Source organism: Erpetoichthys calabaricus, chromosome 17 (genome assembly GCF_900747795.2).
Source record: "Erpetoichthys calabaricus chromosome 17, fErpCal1.3, whole genome shotgun sequence".
NCBI lineage: Eukaryota > Metazoa > Chordata > Cladistia > Polypteriformes > Polypteridae > Erpetoichthys > Erpetoichthys calabaricus.
The window spans coordinates 78577706-78599997 of NC_041410.2; the positions used below are offsets into that span (position 1 = coordinate 78577706).

At 38.1% G+C, this 22292-nt stretch overlaps 1 protein-coding gene across 2 annotated transcripts in view; it reads left to right on the top strand.

Annotated features, from left to right (window-relative positions):
* The first annotated feature begins 15706 nt into the window (after positions 1-15706).
* znf574 (zinc finger protein 574) overlaps positions 15707-22292 on the top strand; it is a 42126-nt gene continuing 35540 nt past the window's right edge. The window contains exons 1-2 of one of the 2 annotated variants that reach the window (XM_028823003.2): positions 15718-15784; positions 17847-17998. The gene's annotated coding sequence lies outside the window, so the exon portion shown is untranslated. Of the gene's footprint in view, positions 15785-17846; positions 17999-22292 lie in introns of both variants that reach the window. The other variant, XM_028823004.2, reaches the window with a different exon arrangement.

Genomic DNA, 22292 nt, shown 5'->3' on the forward strand with positions numbered 1-22292 from the left:
AATCCCATGTACATAAGTATTCACAGCCTTTGCTCAATACTTTGTCGATGCACCTTTGGCAGCAATTACAGCCTCAAGTCTTTTTGAATATGATGCCACAAGCTTGGCACACCTATCCTTGGCCAGTTTCGCCCATTCCTCTTTGCAGCACCTCTCAAGCTCCATCAGGTTGGATGGGAAGCGTCTGTGCACAGCCATTTTAAGATCTCTCCAGAGATGTTCAATCGGATTCAAATCTGGGCTCTGGCAGGGCCACTCAAGGACATTCACAGAGTTGTCCTGAAGCCACTCCTTTGATATCTTGGCTGTGTGCTTAGGGTCGTTGTCCTGCTGAAAGATGAACCGTCGCCCCAGTCTGAGGTCAAGAGCGCTCTGGAGCAGGTTTTCATCCAGGATGTCTCTGTACATTGCTGCAGTCATCTTTCCCTTTATCCTGACTAGTCTCCCAGTCCCTGCCGCTGTTAAACATCCCCACAGTATGATGTTGCCACCACCATGCTTCACTGTAGGAATGGTGCCAGGTTTCCTCCAAACGTGACGCCTGGCATTCACACCAAAGAGTTCAATCTTTGTCTCATCAGACCAGAGAATTTTCTTTCTCATGGTCTGAGAGTCCTTCAGGTGCCTTTTGGCAAACTCCAGGCGGGCTGCCATGTGCCTTTTACTAAGGAGTGGCTTCCGTCTGGCCACTCTACCATACAGGCCTGATTGGTGGATTGCTGCAGAGATGGTTGTCCTTCTGGAAGGTTCTCCTCTCTCCACAGAGGACCTCTGGAGCTCTGACAGAGTGACCATCGGGTTCTTGGTCACCTCCCTGACTAAGGCCTTTCTCCCCCGATCGCTCAGTTTAGATGGCCGGCCAGCTCTAGGAAGAGTCCTGGTGGTTTTGAACTTCTTCCACTTACGGATGATGGAGGCCACTGTGCTCATTGGGACCTTCAAAGCAGCAGAAATCTTTCTGCAACCTTCACCAGATTTGTGCCTCGAGACAATCCTGTCTCGGAGGTCTACAGACAATTCCTTTGACTTCAAGCTTGGTTTGTGCTCTGACATGAACTGTCAACTGTGGGACCTTCTATAGACAGGTGTGTGCCTTTCCAAATCATGTCCAATCAACTGAATTTACCACAGGTGGACTCCAATGAAGCTGCAGAAACATCTCAAGGATGATCAGGGGAAACAGGATACACCTGAGTTCAATTTCGAGCTTCATGGCAAAGGCTGTGAATACTTATGTACATGTGCTTTCCAAGTTTTTTTATTTTTAATAAATTTGCAAAAACCTGAAGTAAACTTTTTTCATGTTGTCATTATGGGGTGTTGTGTGCAGAATTCTGAGGAAAAAGATGAATTTAATCCATTCTGGAATAAGGCTGTAACATAACAAAATGTGGAAAAAGTGATGCGCTGTGAATACTTTCCGGATGCACTGTACTTCTGATTAGCAGGACCTCATAATACAAGCAGTAGAAACAACAGAGTCCTTAAGTATTAATTAAACTGATAAACACTACGTTTCTGATTATAATAATGAGTCCAATGCTATGGCCAGGGTGGAAGGAAAATAAAAACTCCAGATGCTGGAGAAAATAAATGTGCAGGGGTTCCAATGCCAAAAGACCAACTATGGGCAACGTAGAAGGTTAGCCTGTTCTTTAGATTTTTAGTATGATAAGATTATTCTTCTTGGTTCTTCTGAACAGTTTTGCAGCTGACTAGAATAATTCACCCATTCACTCCACCTCCTAAAAGGAAATGATTTGCTAATCTTGTAAAACCTCAACCAGGTCAGAGTCCACAGTCCTCTGCCCCTGTTGTGCCTTTGCTGGGTAGCCAAATGGCCTTGACAACCTACCACAAGTAGACAGGTTACAATGAGCAGTAAGACAGGATTCACCAAGACAAAGTTTTATCATGTTATCTGCTCACCTAACATGAAAGGTACCAACTAACCTCTTTGATTACCGTATATACTCGCAGATACAGTATGTCAGGACTTGCTACCGTATAATTTCTGGTATTTTATAATGTCGGTCGAATAAGTCAGATGCGGAAAACTCACGCTATTGGTCCATGAGATTATGATATGCTAACGCCCACCTGAGAGAGTAACCATAGAGCACACGGCCTCAGTTATACCCGAACTATTTCGAAGCAACGTTTGCACTGATTTGTGTTTTTTGTATCTCACACCCTCATACACCTCTATCGTAAGAGCATCCCTTACCTGCAACAGGGCGTCCGTTCAGAAGAAAATATGAAGCTGGTTTTAAATTAAACGTTGTTGAAGTAGCGAAAGAAATCGGTAACTGCGCTGTTGCAACACAATTCGATGTGTCTGAAAAACTGATGCGAAATTGGGGGAGGCAAAAAAAAAACGTGTCTCATTTTTGAACGGGCGTGTAAGTCGGGGTCTGATTTTATGATCGATTTTTCGGATTTCAAGACCCGACTTATATGTGAGTATATACTGTAATTTCTTAACGTGAGACAGAAAAAAAAAAGTCAGAAGTAGCCTGTAGTCTCTGACCTGTCTCACTGTCCATATTGTACATCCCCTATTCAGCCTTAGGGGGCTTCTAATGGCAGGCTGTTCACTGACTGGGGTTGTCTTTACCTTCAACCCAGTTTTACTACCAGTAGAGGGCTTCTCAAAGGTGTCCTGTTGAGCTCTTAAGGGACTGCGGCTGGACAAAGAATGAAGTACCAGTACTAGTTACTAGTACCAGTTCCCGACAGAGATGGTCAGTGCATTTACATGCACATCAATAACCCGATTATTCATAGACACCTGATTTCTAAAATGCACTGTTAACTCTTATTCCGGTTAAAGTAATCAGGTTATTGGCCTCTGAGTAACCTGGTCAACAGAGGTACATTTCTCCACAAATAACCCAATTACGTGGCCATGTAAATCCATAATTAGGTGACTGTTACAGATTTTGTAGTCTGTGCATGTATTTCCGAAGCCATGGGTAGAAACATCCCCAAAATAAATTTCCAGAGGCAAATTATCTGTCTCAATATTTCAGAAACGGCTAAATTTATATTGATGAGCTGAAGTTATGGTGCTTAGCTCATCAATACAATCTCAAGAGCAGTAGCGTAACATGTTAATAGTAATGAGCATTACGTAGTCAGATTACTTTTTACAGTAACAAGTAACCTATCACAATACTTATTGAAGTCAACATGCCAACAAATTTATAAAACACAAGAGAATGATCACAAGCATCACGTTGTTTCAGAATCACGGTGACCAACGGTAATTATTTTTTGCGCTGTTTAATGACGTCAGAGTGTTTTGACAAAGGAAAACTCTGTAAGATTAATTTTCCACGTACACTTAGATTTTTTCGAAACCGGGCTTCCGCCTTAACCGGTTTATTCACTTTAGCCTGATTATGAGTGTGCATGCAAATGTACTGAGTGAGTTTAAGCTTTTACTTAAAAATGAAAACCAACCTTGTTAAAGTCTTCATACCAGCAAGACACTTCAGGTGGTCCAGTTGCTTCATTACTAATTATATATTCTTTGTTGTAAATGAAAAGAAAGATTTTCTGTTCAAGACAGAGCTCCTTGGAAAGTGTATGAATCATGAAGTATCTGCATTAACAGAATGTTTCTAAAGAAATGAGAGACAAGGGAAGGACCATGAGGTGCAAATCTATTGCAGACCACAAAACCTATGGTTAATGTTATCAGAAAACAAACAATCTACAATGTGGTAAAGACTTGCCTTGGGAGAATGGAAGTACTAACAAGCCATAGAATTAAATACCAAGTTTCATTATCTGCTATAAGAAACTGGTGGGAATGAAAACCTGCAGCCACTGCAGACCTCCAGAATCGAGCTGTGGATCCCTGAAATAGAAGATATTTTAAAACTGTTCACGTAAAAGATCTCTGGGCTTCTTTGTGTATCCAGCAGGGGCCGTTTGTTCCCTGGGATGGTGTTCTTTATTGATGCAGAACAGATCTGAGCCATACATATCCCTTTAATAACCATGGTGGAAATAATCAAATTTGAACAATATGGTACAAAAAATGGTCTATGTGTTTAACTTGCTTTAAAATGTAATTTCCACTACAAAAAATAAAATGCAGAATTCATTTATACATACATATCCAGGTCAGAGAGAAGCCGATGGAACGTACAGTCATCATTCAGATTTCAATTAGTTGGCTTCTACCTTCTATATGGTTTCTCTTCATTTTATATACTCGAGCTTTTATTAACCGTACCAGGTACAGGCAACTGCCATCACAGCCGTCTGTTATTTCTGAACTGTGCCCAAACAGCACCTTCCCCTGTTCTAAGCTCTATTGTTGGCATGGAGCTGGACAGCTTGACATCTGTGGCAGAGCGACGGGCGCTCAGCAGGCTCCTATCAATTATGGAAAATCCACTGCATCCACTAAACAGGATCATCTCCAGACAGAAGAGCAGCTTCAGCGACAGACTGCTGTCACCGTCCTGCTCCACTGACAGACTGAGGAGATCGTTCCTCCCCCACACTATTCGACTCTTCAATTCCACCCAGGGGGTAAACGTTAACATTATACAAAGTTATTGTCTGTTTTTACCTACATTTTTATTACTCTTTAATTTAATATTGTTATTATCAGTATGCTGCTGCTGGAGTATGTGAATTTCCCCTTGGGATTAATAAAGTATCTATCTATCTATCTATCTATCTATCTATCTATCTATCTATCTATCTATCTATCTATCTATCTATCTATCTATCTATCTATCTATCTATCTATCTATCTATCTATCTATCTATCTATCTAATCAGTCATGGACCAAATAGAACAACTAGCCTGCCTTCCAGTTGTCACCTGTCCATCTCTCTGGCAGATTCTCTCTGTCAGTTTATTTGTGCAGTTTGAACTATAAGATGATGAATTTGAAATAAACCCCACAGATTACAGTGACACACTTCAAACCTATTACTACACTTAGTCTGAGGTCTTGTCAAGCTGCAAAAAGACCAGTGCATTATTTGTATACTTTTGCTTACTGGGAGAAAACCGGCCTTGAGCTGATACCAATGTCTAAAGCATTTTCATGTGTTGTGATAAACCAGAAAGGATAATGCCAACATGCCTTGGTGCCAGTGTCTCCTGTTTGGGTGAGAGGGGTGAGCTGATGCTGGAGGGTCCCTCTTCCTTCCTTTATTCAGCTGTTGTTTTAAACCTGCCAAAGAGTCACCTATCTTTGCTTTAGAATTCACAACTTGCAAGATAAGAAGACACCTGAAAATGGAATGATCATTGGCAGCTTACTACTTCTGTTTGACCTGAATGAAGATTTAAAGCACCCAGGCTGTATGATTTTGTGCATTGCTTTACATACATTATGATTAGCTTTAATGCAGATAAATATAATTTACAAGTACAATCTTAAAAGTGAATGCCTTTGTTTAATTATTAGAACCAGCGATCCAATGGGCTGGAATGTCCATTCTCCATCATTTAGGGCATGAGAAGGTGCTTTTTAGAACTTCCCTATTGGTGGTAAAACTGAGTTGAAGTAAAGGTTTGGAAATAAAATGCAATCCCAGCCAGCAAGCAGCCTAACATTATACATTGGGTGTATCATGTGCAGTGGGACAGGTAAGCGGCAGCAAGTAACAGCTGAACCGAATAGGTTTTGACATTTCTTCTTGCGCCTCATTTAGAGCCTAAGAGGTTAGTTGGTACCTTTCTAGTAAGGTGATCTAATAGCACAACAAAACAGTGATATTCTTTGTTCAATTACTCATTTCTTTTGCTTAAACTGTGAATCGTGTACTCAAGGACACTGGGGAATATTAAGGAAAAGTGATTTTAAGACTGAAGCCAGGAAGCACTTCTTTACGCAGAGTCATGCCAAACTAGGACAAAGTATCAATTCATGTAGCTGAAGCAAAAACTTGAACAGACTTTGGACAACCTAGCTATCATGCGTATCTTACCCCAGTGGTGTCCCAAGTTCAGTTCTGATGGCCACCCGTGACCAGGGCCATCTTAACAGCTTTATAGGCCCCCAGGCAAAGCAGTGCACTGGTGCCCCAACCTACACAACCACTCAGTAAGTCACAACATACATAGATTAGCATGGGGACCCTATGCTTGTGGGGCCAATGGGCAACTGCCCAGTGTGCCCATGTGTTAAGACAGCCCTGACCGGTGCTGCAGATTTTTGTTCCAAATTGTTTTGCAATCAGTCTGTGCACACATAAGATGAGTAACCTGGTTAAGGCATAAAACCGGTTCCTTATAAATCTACATTTACATGGGCAAGTAATCTGGAGTTTCTCTTTGACAAAATGCTCAAACGTCATTAAACTGTGCCAAAAAAAACCCCCAAAAAACGTTGAACGTCATTATCGGCCACCCTTAATCAGAAAACAAGCACAAAGCTTGTGATAATTTTCTTGTGTTTTATAAATACATTTACTCAATCATGTGTTGTGGAGTGAATAACTTCCATCATCTTTTCACATCTCCAACCTGAGCCCCTGATAAAATGCCCTATGACCACTGGCCGATGCATCACCTGTTTCAACATATCCAGAGTTAATAGCTGGATGAAAATTAAATGAACAGTGTATTTATGTTTGTTACTGGATCGCATGCAGTACACTCTTTACGGCATGACTATACAATTGAGCTCTGAAAACGACCTGTACTATACGTGTGATTCTTGCCCTTACACCCGGTGCTGCTGCTGTGATAATTATACTCAATAAAATAAATATTGTGTTAGGTTATTCGTTACTTTAAAAAGTAATCCAAGTACATAGCATGCGAATTACTGCTCCAGACAAATTGTTGCTGAACTTAGCACTCTACTTTAAGCTCATCAACATAAACTTAGTGATTCCTGAATTAGTGAGACATATTTTTTTCAATCAGTAGAAAGAATACTGCTAGCGCCTAAGCATTTACCCCTGGAATCTGATGTTGTGGACGCTACTACCCGTGGCTACTGAATGTGAGTGCAAAGCTAACAGAGTGCAACTGACATGCGCAGACTACAACATCCTTAACTTTAATCCTGTCAAGGGTTTACATGACCACATAATCAAGTTATTAGCGGAGACCTCCCTCTGTTAACCAGGCTACTCAGTAGAATATCTCCTGTCAAAAGTAACACTAATTTTAGTCACACAGTTTATTCACTTAAACACTATATCTAAATATTTTTAAAATACAACACTAAAATAACAGGAACAAATTAAATATTACAAGTTGTATTTAGCAAACTGTACATTTTTTATCTTCAATACATAGTGGAAGTGCTCCATCAATACTTTTAGGAACATTTGCATCTACATCTATCTACAGGAGAGATCTCGCTGTATTCTGGGATTAACAAATCCTTGATACGCAGGTTACAGTTGGTCCAAAATGCTGCCGCTCTCTTTCTGGTTGGGGCAAGAAAGTATGACTCTGTCTCTCCTATTTTAGCTTCATTACACTGGCTGCCTGTCAGTTTTCAAATTGATTTTAAAATCTTGCTGCTAGTTTTTAAATCTTTACATGGGTTTGCTCCTGCCTATTTATCTGAACTGTGTGTTTTACATCAGCCATCTAGAGTGCTTAGATCTTCTGGTCAGCTGTCTCTGGTTGTCCCTCGTACCAAGTGTAAAACCTAGAGGGACAGGGCTTTTGCAGCTGCTGCGCCTCACCTGTGGAACTCTTTACCTCATCATATAAAGGAGTCGTCTACAATTGAACTGTTTAAAACAGGATTAAAGACTCATTTCTATTCACTTGCATTCAGTGACATTCAGTAATACTGATGGCTTCCTCTTTGTTATTATATTACATTACTTCTATTTTTTATGGATATAACATTACTTCTATTTATTATGTATTTTATTTTATGTTCATATATTTTATTTCTATTTATGTTTTATGTTAATTTGTTCTATTTTTGTAAAGCACTTTGGCAACAGCATTACTGTTTGTTTTAAATGTGCTATATAAATAAATTGACACTGAGAGTTTCAAACCATGAGAGTAAAATTCAACATCCAATAATGATAACATATTCTTAAAAGATTTTGCACAAAGATGTAATTGTTAACAGCAATAGTGTTCTTTCCAAGATGTTTGTCATTCTAATTTAGGATGTTCTTTGATTTCAAGTATTCTGCCTTCCATTTTCTGAACTCTGTTTCTTTTGCAGTATAGACAATGATGTCCTTTTTCCTGAGTTTGCAACTGCCTATGGCCAAAAGCCTGCATGCTCCTCTTCATATGACAAACTCCTAAACCCTGAGTGCACCACCTGATTCTAGTCTGACATATGCAGTTCTTTCTATAGAATTATATCTACTGCAAAAGAACAAAAAACTATGATAGATTGTTTGTGCCAAAATTAAACACAATCCAGCATGTTAACTACATTGCAATGCAATGTATACACACGTGGTGCATTTAATTTTGGCAGGTTTTTATTGTGCCATAATTTAAAACATAGCCATCAAATGACCAATTGCTTTTCACTGAAGCACACTATTTTCATGTCAGTATAAAATGCAATACAAAAGCCTACTGAATTTTAGTCATTGTCAAAAGATTGCATGTTGTAACTAAAAGCAAAGCAAACATACTGCATTTTGTTTAGCAGCTACTCTGAGTGTACTGCATTTCAATTCAAGACCACACATTAATCACGCCAAAACTGAATGTAACCACAATGACTGATCAGTGTTAAAAGGTGAGGCACATGGGAGCTCCACTTCGAAACATGTCTGTGTCCAATGTGGAGTGATTAAATAAGTATGTTTTAGGTCTTGCTGAAAAACACTTACTCTTATTTTGTCTAAATAATATGTCATGCCTGCCTTAAAGCATATTGTTCCATTCTTCATCTGACAGCCCTGACCCAAGTGTCAAGAGGTTTAGCAATAGCTGGTACTGTCATCCCCATCTGCAGGTATTTACAAACCATATTTAGGGAAGTATTGGTGTACGGATGCCCCAGATGATCATCTATAGTAGAAGCTGGAAATTCTTCTCCCATTGCTGCTTTCCAATAACAAGTTAACATGGAAGAGAATGGAATCATCATTTACACCACCAGCTTCAAAGTGTTCAATAAGACACCATATCTCCTGCCTTATAAACTCCTGTTTTCTATCTTTAGTACACACACCCATGATTAGAAAACCACTTACTCTGCCTGTTGACACTCCATACACCTCTTTTTGATGCTGACTAGTTATTTGACTGCATTCAGTTTTTGTGTGATTAGTACTACGCAAAATGCAATACGTTTGCTTTGCTTTTAGCTTATGACATGCAATCAATGGTCATGAATCAAAATGCAATAGCCTTTTGCATTGCATTTTAAACTGACATAAAACTTGTGTACCATAATGAAAAGTAATCAATCTTTTAGTTAATATGTTCAGAAAAAAAAAGTGCCAAATCAAATGCACTACATGCATACATATTGCAATGTGATGTAGTTAACACATTGGATTTCATTTAATTTTGCCGCAAACAATCTCTCTATATTATAATAAAAAAATCTTGGGAAATGAGATGAGACGTGACTTTCTCAGAGAGACACTTTCATGTCCCGCAACACAAGACTTTGTGCCAAAAGATTTAACCACACCCAGGGCCGGAAATAAAAGACAAAGAGTAGATGACAAAGTAGAACATCGTAAAGAATTCATAAATGTTGGCAAGACACAGATGCAGAGCAGGTTATAGATAATGGAAGTACGAAAATTCAAAATTCTCAAAAAAATGATAGTATAGATCGCATTAGCGCAAACAAATGGAAATTATTACTCTGTGAAATAACGGAACAGCAAAAAGAGATTGAAAATATTGTTCAGATTTAAACTTTAAGAACTTGTAGATCGTCTAATTCGTGTTGCCATCAGGGAAAAGTAGTGTTTCTTCCCAATGAAGAGGCGTATCCGCGAGAATTAAAAGGTTTGCTGTTTGGTGAAAGTGAAATCCCGCGAGAGACAATTTCAAGCCCGTGAGACAAGACTTTATGCAAAGAAATTTGGAAAAGTCCTGCCCACATCTAAAACATTTACAACCACGCACACTGTTCAACCATTTCTCATTTGTGTGAATGCTATTGTCAGACACAGTTCGTGTAGAGAGAAAGAAACGATATTCACTCACAGGCAGTTGTACGTTGCGTTGTCATGATGTAATTCCAAACACGGAATCAAAATTCAATGCGATATTGACGAAAAGGTAAAAGCGAAAAGAGATTGAATATATGGACATAGGTGATATGACAGAAGTATGTAGATATTGTTTGGCTTTAAACTTTAAGTTGGAGACTTGTAGATTGTCTAATTTGTGTTGCCATCAGGGAAAAGTAGTGTTTCTTTTAAATGAAGAGGCCTACAGTGGTGTGAAAAACTATTTGCCCCCTTCCTGATTTCTTATTCTTTTGCATGTTTGTCACACAAAATGTTTCTGATCATCAAACACATTTAACCATTAGTCAAATATAACACAAGTAAACACAAAATGCAGTTTTTAAATGATGGTGTTTATTATTTAGGGAGAAAAAAAATCCAAACCCACATGGCCCTGTGTGAAAAAGTAATTGCCCCCTTGTTAAAAAATAACCTAACTGTGGTGTATCACACCTGAGTTCGATTTCCGTAGCCACCCCCAGGCCTGATTACTGCCACACCAGTTTCAATCAAGAAATCACTTAAATAGGAGATGCCTGACACAGAGAAGTAGACCAAAAGCACCTCAAAAGCTAGACATCATGCCAAGATCCAAAGAAATTCAGGAACAAATGAGAACAGAAGTAATTGAGATCTATCAGTCTGGTAAAGGTTATAAAGCCATTTCTAAAGCTTTGGGACTCCAGAGAACCACAGCGAGAGCCATTATCCACAAATGGCAAAAACATGGAACAGTGGTGAACCTTCCCAGGAGTGGCCGGCTGACCAAAATTACCCCAAGAGCGCAGAGACGACTCATCCGAGAGGTCACAAAAGACCCCAGGACAACGTCTAAAGAACTGCAGGCCTCACTTGCCTCAATTAAGGTCAGTGTTCACGACTCCACCATAAGAAAGAGACTGGGCAAAAACGGCCTGCATGGCAGATTTCCAAGACGCAAACCACTGTTAAGCAAAAAGAACATTAGGGCTCGTCTCAATTTTGCTAAGAAACATCTCAATGATTGCCAAGACTTTTGGGAAAATACCTTGTGGACTGATGAGTCAAAAGTTGAACTTTTTGGAAAGCAAATGTCCCGTTACATCTGGCGTAAAAGGAACACAGCATTTCAGAAAAAGAACATCATACCAACAGTAAAATATGGTGGTGGTAGTGTGATGGTCTTGGGTTGTTTTGCTGCTTCAGGACCTGGAAGGCTTGCTGTGATAGATGGAACCATGAATTCTACTGTCTACCAAAAAATCCTGAAGGAGAATGTCCGGCCATCTGTTCGTCAACTCAAGCTGAAGCGATCTTGGGTGCTGCAACAGGACAATGACCCAAAACACACCAGCAAATCCACCTCTGAATGGCTGAAGAAAAACAAAATGAAGACTTTGGAGTGGCCTAGTCAAAGTCCTGACCTGAATCCAATTGAGATGCTATGGCATGACCTTAAAAAGGCGGTTCATGCTAGAAATCCCTCAAATAAAGCTGAATTACAACAATTTTGCAAAGATGAGTGGGCCAAAATTCCTCCAGAGCGCTGTAAAAGACTCATTGCAAGTTATCGCAAACGCTTGATTGCAGTTATTGCTGCTAAGGGTGGCCCAACCAGTTATTAGGTTCAGGGGGCAATTACTTTTTCACACAGGGCCATGTAGGTTTGGATTTTTTTTTCTCCCTAAATAATAAAAACCACCATTTACAAACTGCATTTTGTGTTTACTTGTGTTATATTTGACTAATGGTTAAATGTGTTTGATGATCAGAAACATTTTGTGTGACAAACATGCAAAAGAATAAGAAATCAGGAAGGGGGCAAATAGTTTTTCACACCACTGTATATGCGATAATTAAAAGTTTGTTGTTTGGTGAAAGTGAAATCCACACACACGAGCAGCAGAGACGTGAAGCTGCTGGCGTGTAGCGCAGGCATGGGGGTTGACGAGCGAAGTGAGCAGGGGGCGAAGCCCCCCAGTCTTTAATAAAAACAACTGGAACGTCACTGATGAGCAAGGCTTTTATTGATGGTTGACAACTATCCCAACACACCAGCTCATGAAAATCATAAATCTCTCATTATATCACTCCAATAGGATGTTAAAACTTGAACCCTTACAAACTGACAGTTCTGTGCTTAACACACATTTGAATTTTTATTATATTAAAAATCAAAATTGCAAGAAGGGGCCTGAATAAATTCTAAATACACTGTATTTAATAAAAGCACTGCCATTATACCTTTTAAATTATTGGACATCATAACTTTACAACCAAAATGTTTGTAAATTGTGTAGTGTACAGGTAGTTAATGATTTTTAGTTTGTGCTCAGCCATTCATCGCTACACATGGCAATCAATACCATCACACAAATGGTCACATTCATGCAACTGCTTTCCTTACTCTAAATAATGAACAAAATAATGCAATCAATACCAAGTTTAATTCTATTAATTTATTTCAATTTGCAATTCCAAATGTTAATTCCTAGTCTAAATACACCATTATTAATCTATAAAGATATTATGCATCAAAATGACAAAAAGTGTTGTCTGTCTACAAAATCTATTAAAAGCTCCAGTGATTATACATGATCTGAAATATTTTTCACATATTATGTAGTTTTATTTATATTTATTTACACAGTCCTAGTAACTAATATTTGCTTGTTTTGGACCCACTGAAAAGTTGCTAGAACTTGAAAAATGTTTAATTTCCCATAATACTATTTACAATGTGTTGTCTCAGGTTTTTAAATTTAATGTGGGATGATCTACATGGTTATGTCCTTCAAGACAAAATGCAAAGGATAAACATTAGTCAATAATTTTTACAAACTTAAAAATGGAGACCATCAGATTAAAATATTCATTCCTTTTATATCTTCAAACGTGAACTTGCTCAGATAAAATGCATTACCTTGACAAGTTGTACAATATGTTAATGGACTTCACCTGTGTGAGAATTTAATGAATCAATTGTAAGCCAGCAGGAGATCGCACTATGGGGAGTAACAGTCTAGGGGAAAAGTACATCCCTAAGAGCTCAGTGCAGACAAAGTATGAAAATACTGACCCACTAGCAACATCTGACTACTGCCATATAACAATTAGGGCTATTCTTAGCAAAGCCACGACAGGACCAACTGAAATTTTAAATCAGTTATAGAAGTCAGTGGTGGTAGTTAGCAATGATGTTACACATTTCAGCAATCTTCAAGGAATTACACAGGAAGGAAATTTGGTTAAAAACATATACTAGTCCACAGACATTTTACAAAATGTCACCATTGTGAAAACTGTGTTGTGATCTGAATGCTGAATGATATGAAGGCTGCAAATCATACACTGCAGAGTTCTGCCTGTTAAAGCATTCACAAACTTAAAAAAATGGTGATAGTTTCAAAGCACAAAGTACATCCGCTCTAAGTGATCTACTTCCATTAACTTTGTTTTTTCTTTTTCTTACATCTATAAGGCATTGAAATATATTCACCCATTTTACAGTGAAGAATTGCTGTTTATTTGTAAAATGGAAATTCTTATGTATTAACAAATTAACTTGGTACTGGAATTTTAAATACGTTTGGAATCCCACATAGGATGGTTTGATAGGCAGGTTCACCTCACTGTCCTAAAACTGAATTAAGTGGGTTACTCATTTGGCTGTTAATGTGAATAATAACAACTGAACATTTTGCGAATGGAACCAGACAGTGTGCCGTAGGTACTCAATACCCTTTGCCATTGCTATTAAAATACTCACCATCTGTATTTCTAAACAAGAGGGTATTTGTGGGATTTTATGAGAATGACTGAAACAGAAGGCATCTCTTCAAGCAAATGGCATGCTACTTTATACTACTGATCCATATTTATCATTACTGAGCGTAACTGTATATTGGAGGAATTAATGGCACTGTTGATATTTCGTGCCCAAGCTACCAAGTAATGGGCCATAGATAAAAATTATATAGTAGGTCGATAATCTGACATATGGTGTGAAACATCAAGTGTGTCAAATTTCAAGTCTGTGGCTTAAAAAACAAGTTGTGCATAAAGAACAAAGAGAGATTGTGCTTTACATATAAAAAGATAAATGTGAGAAAAAACAAAGCTTCTGAACTAATTAAATCATACATTTAGAAAAAGAAAACAACCTCAAGTGAATATATTTTATATATGGGGATGGCACAATGATACAGTGGTTTGCATTGCTGCTGTATGTATCCTGGGACCAAATCCCATGCCCTGTGTGGAATGTGCATTCTCTGCCCATGTCTGTAAATATTTTCCTCCATAACCCATAAGATATGTGATTTTTAAATTGACTTATGTGAATGTGAGTGAGGGTGTATGCATAAAGACACTTGAAGAAAGTGTGAGCTCTTGTTTTTAATGTCCATCTGATATTCATCTTAGTGATGCTTTGAACTGCTTTGTCTTTACTGAAAATATAACAATTAGCAATTGTGGACAAAAATTGTGTATATCTATATATATATTTAATAATTTCCTGTGAAATTAAAAATTATTTAAATATTTTATTACACTGTAAAATCAATATGAATGAATTGATTTGGCTAAAATCTTTTTTTTTTTTTTTACAACTGGTGCACACTCAGGTAGAGCGACATGTTCATCGTCGCACAGTCTTGTCGGGATGTGAACCCTGAACCTCAGCAGTCACAGCCATTGTAGTATCAGAATCACGTGCGTTCGGTATTTCAGATGTAAATTTCCACATCATACTGCTGTAAAAGACACTGTGTAAACTACAGGCAGGCTGGTGTTACAACATCGTCTCTCTTAAGTTGAACCCGTTTTACTCTTTAACTTGTTTTATAAAGAAAAGTCAATCAAATGAAATAGGGAAAGTAGAACTAACGAAAAAAGTACATTTAAAAAATCTATACACTGATGTAGTATTGACGCTCCGTCTTTCATTTTCCAATAATACTTCTTTGATCTCCCTGCAGCCTTTTAGGACACCTTTCTTTTCTAGTATATATTGATAATAATGAATACTGTATAGTCAAATGTGAAATTCACTTTGACTTGCAGCAGTTTTTCTCTCATTTAAGTAAGAGAGAACAGAGTCACAAACAAAAACAACGGGTGAATTGCTTCTTATTACTGGGTTGACAGATTGTTGGGTTTTTCCAGCGTATCAATTTAAAAGTAAAATGTTGCTTTCGGTCTCTTCTTTTTAATTTATTGAGCCGCCGTATTGACATTACTTTTCCTTTCAAACGTTTAGAAGAAAACTGGGACGGGACGTTTTGTCCGAGACGCAGGACTTAATTTACAAAACCGGGACGGCTAGTCACCCTATGGATTACTGATGTTTAAGTTGATGCTTTATATCAATAGTGCCGACTCTCATTACCGTTGTTTCACAAGTCATATACAAAACATTGAGCTACAATGAAAAACGCACAATTCGCCACTTCTTACGACTTTTTCTTCTACGCCACTGGGAACAAACAAGCACGTCTTCTTAAAAGCGGCCGCTTTTACTGTAGATATTTCCAATTGGTTAACGCTACAGGAGAAGCTACCAATGAGCATGCTTTTAGTTGGGAGGTGTATGGCAGCCATCGAAGTACATTGAGGCTAGAGCGTGAGTAAATAAATAATATCTTATTACAACTGCCTTTATATTAAAGTGAAGTAATAGATACTGTTCAGATGAAGAACATCGAATTGCATGTTCTGGGTAATCTACCCTCTTTTTGGTTTTATATAAAGGTATAATAAGGCAAACCAATAGACATCCCGAAGGGTCGTATCATAGAGCTGCTGAAGGGGGCCTAGATCGTGAGGCATCGGGAGGACTGAATCGCCTCCCTTCTACGGGGCATAAAAGCAGACGTGCTAAGCAGCAGAGTACGTGGGTAGTACACGATGGGATAGTAAAAATAGCACATATTGGTGGTCTCAGTGAAACAGGACTTTCCATGCCATCCGAGATGTAGTTTTCTAGGGTTGAGTCAATTCACTGGCACTTCTACAAAAACGTGTTTGTCGAGAGACTTGTTTGTGTTTAGCTCACAAGACAAAGAAAACCATTTTAATATTTTAGTCCACGTCGTTTGTATTTGCATTCCCAAACAGTGAAATGGTGTTGTCGCACTTGACAATAAATAGAGCGGATTTTTTTGTTTTATGTTTGTTAAGCAGCTGTTACACCAAAGGGCAGAAATAATGGGATTTGCTAAATGCTTTGTTTGGTTTTTGTAGGTTGAAATGCTATTTAGCGAGGGTCTTCAGATAAGGATGCTGGACTGAATCGTCATTTTGTTGTTTCTTGGGAATTTATTATGAAGTAGTATCCCCATTCAGTTTTTTTTATTGCACAGTTATTGCGTCATTTCTTGTCCGTTTTATCGAGTCGTTGTTCTGTTAATCTTCCAGAGACCTGATTAAAAATGTCTTTAGTTTTTCACAGCCTACAAGAAAATACAAATTTCTTTAAATTTTTTGTGCGCAGTAATTGGGGCATGTTTAGGTAATTGACATTCGACACATACCCTGGCACATGAGTATTTCTTTTTCTAAACAAAATTGATATTCAGCTTCTTCCTAAGCTATTAATTAAAATGATTGCTTGCTATTTCTCTTTCATAATTACAAATAAATAACCATAAAAAATAAAATGAGGGTAGTTGCATTCATCATAACCTAGGACAGTGATCTTCACCTATAATATAATATAATATCTTCATCTTCACCTACCTATAGCTGTAGGCCACAACTGCTTCAGGTTTTCAATAAAGATTTCTGCATTTTATTTGACATATGTGCACACTCAAGGGTATATAGTGAAATGCAGCTCAGTGAACAGCCTGTACTATCCAATTAAGTTAAATAGTATTCATTGAAAAAGATAAAATATTAAATGCAGATAGAGGTATAATAATTCTTGAGTAATGTTACTGGTAAATAATAGAGCAATTTTGAGGAATGTCAATTAGTTGTTCTTACCACCATTTCTATACCAGGCAGCGATATATCCTGTCAGTATGCCTTTAACTGCCATGTGATAGAAGGACTTCAGGACTCTTTTTGACACTCTGAATTTCTTAAGTTGGCTGAGATGACAAAGCATCGCATTGTCTTTCTCACCAGAATGTCTGCGTGTGTGGACCGTGTTAAGTCACTCCCGATGTTGATTCCCAGGTATATGAAACACTCGACCCTCTCCACTGCATTAATTGTCAATGAACAGAGATGTGCACTCAGTTTTTTGATTCTCATTCTCCCTGCTGAAATTCACTATATGAACTCTTTTGTTTTGCTTAAACAACGGACAGACTATTTCCTTTACATTATAGCGACAAACCAGCCACTTTGTCTCATTGTTGATGATGAGACCTACCAGAGCTTTACCATAAGCAAATTTCACAATGATGTTTGAGCTGTACCTGGCTACACAACCATATGTGTATAGTGAATACAGCAGGGAACTATGAACGCACTGCCCGGGGAGGGTGCTGCCAATGTACAGGGTAATTGAGCTGGAAGTGTGTTTTCCCACCTAAAAATGGCTATGTAAGGCAGTTGTTAGCTCAGCCTTCAACACAATTGCCCCAACCACACAAGCAACAAAATTACAGATTCTGGGTCTCCAAGTGCATAGTGTGGAACTGAGACCCAGATTCTGTTATTTTGTTTTGTTCAAGTTGGAAAAAGTGGAATTAATACCTGGTAAATGGCATCATCTGTGCATGTGCTTGCCCAGTCTGGGAAATTAATTGGATCCATGTCTTTAGGAAGATATCAGTTGATGTGGTCCACCTCAATCTGACATTTGAAGCATTTCAAAACTACTGAGGTGAGAGCTACTGTCCGGTAGTCATTCAGACTGGATGGGGCATTGTTCTAGTAGTTAGAAGCCAGGCCAAGTATATAATGAAACTTGGTATTTAACATACATGGCTTGTTAGAGCTTTCATTCTTCCAAGTTAAATTTTTATCACATTGTAGATATTTAATTTTTTAAGAACTTTATCCATTATATACTATGCTTTATCATTATCCATTATATGTTTTGTAGTCTGGAACAGATTTGTACCTCTTGGTCCTTCCTTTCTTTCTCATTTATTTTAAAACATTTTACTAACACAGTTACTTAGCTTGTGGTTACTTTATCATTTGCATCCCAATATTAATTGATGGCTGGTCAAGAAATCAGGCAACAATTAAACTAAAATAGGCACTTACGGATTCTGAATTATAGCAACACAGAGAGATAAAACTAGACCAAAAAACTGCTTTAGCTGTAAATAAATGGGTTCCAATTAACAAATTGGTTAAAATGACAATCTGCAGCCACTGTAGACCTCCTGCGGTGGGCTGGTGCCATGCCTGGGATTTGTTCCTACCTTGCCCCCTGTGTTGGCTAAGATTGGCTCCAGCAGACCCCTGTGACCCTGTTTTCGCATATAGCGGGTTGGAAAATGACTGACTGACTGACTGCAGACCTCTAGGATGTAAGTGAGAAGCCCTGACTTAGTAAAAATGGTCATGTTTAATAAAACACTTTGAAACCTAGTGAAGCAAACGATTATCCCCATACATTAGGGATATCAAACTACCATCTTGGTGGGGTGCAGTGGCAGAAAGTTTTCATTCTATCCATTTTTTAAATTAGTGGCCAGGTTTTTTGCTTCTATTTCAGTTTTTTATATTAATTTTAATTGACTTGCTATTTAAGACTCAGACCCCTTAGTTGTTTCTTTTTTTTTCTTAATTAGCAGCCAAACAATAATGAGATGCAAAATGAAGAAAAAAAAACAGATGGCCAGATAACTTGTGTCCATCATACAATATCTAAAAATAAGCAAAGGTCTCAGTAACGTTGATCTGCTCAGGGCCACAAAACATCTTGACTGTGCTCTTTCATGAAAGAAAACCAATAGTTCTGGAAATGTCTACTGTGGCAGAATGAGAGCACCAATAAGCCATGCAAATGGAAAAAATTTTATTAATAGGAAGAAGCTGGAGTATGAGGCCCCAACTTAGTTGGTTATGTTTTGGCTCACTTCACATCTCATGTTTTTTTTTGGCAGCCATTTAAGTAAAAAAGAAGCAATTCAGAGGATTGAGTCTTAAAAAAAAAACAGTGCAGTTAAAATGAAGGGAAATGAAGACAATTAACAGCAGAAATTGGTCATTAGTTAAGAAAATGGCAAGAAGAAAAACCTTCATGTGGGGTGGCTGTATGTGACCAGCCTTCTCTGTTCTCGTCTGTTGTACACTTCCTCACCTAATACCCCTTTCTCTCCTTAGAATCCCCTTCACACAGTCCGTCCACTTACTCTTTGGTCACCATCTTCACCTCTGTCCCAACATCTGCATATCCATGATACTTCTCGTGACTTGCCCTTAGCACTTCAACTTTCTTTCCTGTATTTTAATAATAATGGTAATTTTACTTATATAGATCCTATTACATTCTTAGGGCGCTTTCTTTTGAGACTCCCCCAATTTTAACTGTACCACTGATTTTCCCATTCCTGATCTTAAGAAGCTTTGCTACTCCACACATCTATCTTAAACATCCCCATTTCTGTAGCATCCGGATTTCCTTTCATGATCATTTTTAACTGTGCAGGTTTCTGATTCATATAACAATGTTGATCTGACCACTTTTGTATACACTTTACCCTTCACTCTTGCACTAATTCTTTGGTCACATAACAGTCCTGATACCTTTTTTTTCCTATTTTTCAACTTGATTGCATATTATGATGTATTTCTAGTTCTAGCTAGAGAAGGATACTGTGACAAAATAAAGACAGTTTCAATCTCCAGACATTGCTAAGTTCACCTTTTTATCATCATCTGCTCTAATTTTTTTTTGGATGATAGGGGGCACTCTTGTAGCATCTCTAAAGCTAAATTGAGATGAATGAAGGAACAACCACAAACCTAAGGTGTATTTATAGATACTTAAAAGGTAATTCTACAATTCAAAGGAAACAAAGTACAAAATAAAGAGAAAATAATCCTGCTGCTGGTCTACATACACAGTGCCTCTTAACAAAGTCCTAAAGCATGTACTCCTTTTCTGGTCTTCATTTCTGCCAGTTAGGATTTTATCAACAAGATCTTGTTATCCCTACTCCATTTTAACTGTGTCGTGGGCCGTATTAAGCTTTAGTTCCCATTCTGGGGACAATTCCGGTACTGTCCAGAACTATGCCTAGTTTGGGGCTGATGTATGTTTTAACTAGGGACACCAGGCTAGAGTTCCATTAAGTGGTTCTGTATGTCCCTACACCTAATATGGCCATTAAAGGACCAGTATTTCGTTTAGCCACCTGCCTTGGAGAGGTTGGTGGGGTTGGGGGGGGTCTTAGTATGGTTGCACATGGATATATCCCTGAGTTTATGTTCCTTAGCCTCCTGGGAAAACAGTTTTTACTTCAGGTCTTTCCTTCCATTGACCAGTGCAAGGTTTCATATCTAGCAAACATTTAGGACCCCTTGCCAAAACACAAGACACACTACTTCATTGTGAAGCCTGACATACGAGTTACACTGGTAATGCATCTTGCATGAATATCTCTTGTCACTACGTAACTTTTTGAATTAACAGAGTCTTGAGTGGCCCTGTCCCTATTCTGTAGCATTGGCTCGCTCTTGTAGTTTTTCCCTCCTCTGCCATGTCACCTCATTAGAAATACTCTGTTGCCAGGTTTCGAACACAGATATAACATGACAATGCTTGTTACTGGTCAACTGAATGAAGCAGAGCTGTGTGTGCAATTGTGTTTGCAAGTGTTTTTGAGATGTGGTTGCCATAATGCAAGCATCCAAAATTTTAGATAAATAAAAACAAATTACATACTTCGTAAGTCTTTGAAAATTATTTAGCAATAGAATATGTAGATAGTTAGGACTGACATTTTTTGTTTAATGTTCTTTAAATTTCATTTTCCATTTTGTCTACTGTGTTTTTTGACTTTTCCATTTTGACATTAGACTGTTCACAAACTATTCTTTTACTTTGACCCTCAGTGCTCTGTTTTTGTGTCCAGTTCACTTTCTGCAGGACAGTCTTTCTTTTTCTCCCTGACATTACAACATCTAATACATGAAACAGATTTGAGATCCACATTCTGTTTGATGTTATTAATATTTTGAGAATGTGACCTGGGTAGGAATGCTTGCATTGAATATTTGAAGTTAAAATTATTTTTTTCACAAAATTTTTTGTGTGGCATTGCTTTGGTGTTAAACAAGTTACATTTGTTAGTTATTTAGGTTATGTTACATTGATAGAAGTATTTTCTTAGTTTTACTAAAATGTTTGCATATATATTAATGTATAACCTGTGGGATTTCTATTATATCCCCCACAAGCTAAACTGAAATGGAATATTCTAATTACAGTTGTGCTTGAAAGTTTGTGAACCCTTTAGAATTTTCTATATTTCTGCATAAATATGACATAAAACATCATCCGATTTTCACTCAAGTCCTAAAAGTAGATAAAGAGAAACCAGTTAAACAAATGAGACAAAAATATTATACTTGGTCATTTATTTATTAAGGAAAATGATCGAATATTACATATTTGTGAGTGGCAAAAGTACAGTATGTGAACCTTTGCTTTCAATATCTGGTGTGACCCCCCCCCCCTTTGCAGCAATAACTACAACTAAACGTTTCCGGTAACTGTTGATCAGTCCTGCACACCGGCTTGGAGGAATTTTAGCCCATTCCTCCGTACAGAACAGCTTCAACTCTGGGATGTTGGTGGGTTTCCTCACATTAACTGCTCGCTTCAGGTCCTTCCACAACATTTCAATTGGATTAAGTTCAGGACTTTGACTTGGCCATTCCAAAACATTAACTTTATTCTTCTTTAACCATTATTTGGTAGAACAACTTGTGTGCTTAGGGTCGTTGTCTTGCTGCACCTTCTCTTGAGATTCAGTTCATGGACAGATGTCCTGACATTTTCCTTTAGAATTCTCTGATATAATTCAGAATTCATTGTTCCATCAATGAAGGCAAGCCGTCCTGGCCCAGATGCAGCAAAATAGGCCCGAACCATGATACTGCCACCACCATGTTTCATAGATTGGATAAGGTTCTTATGCTGGAATGCAGTGTTT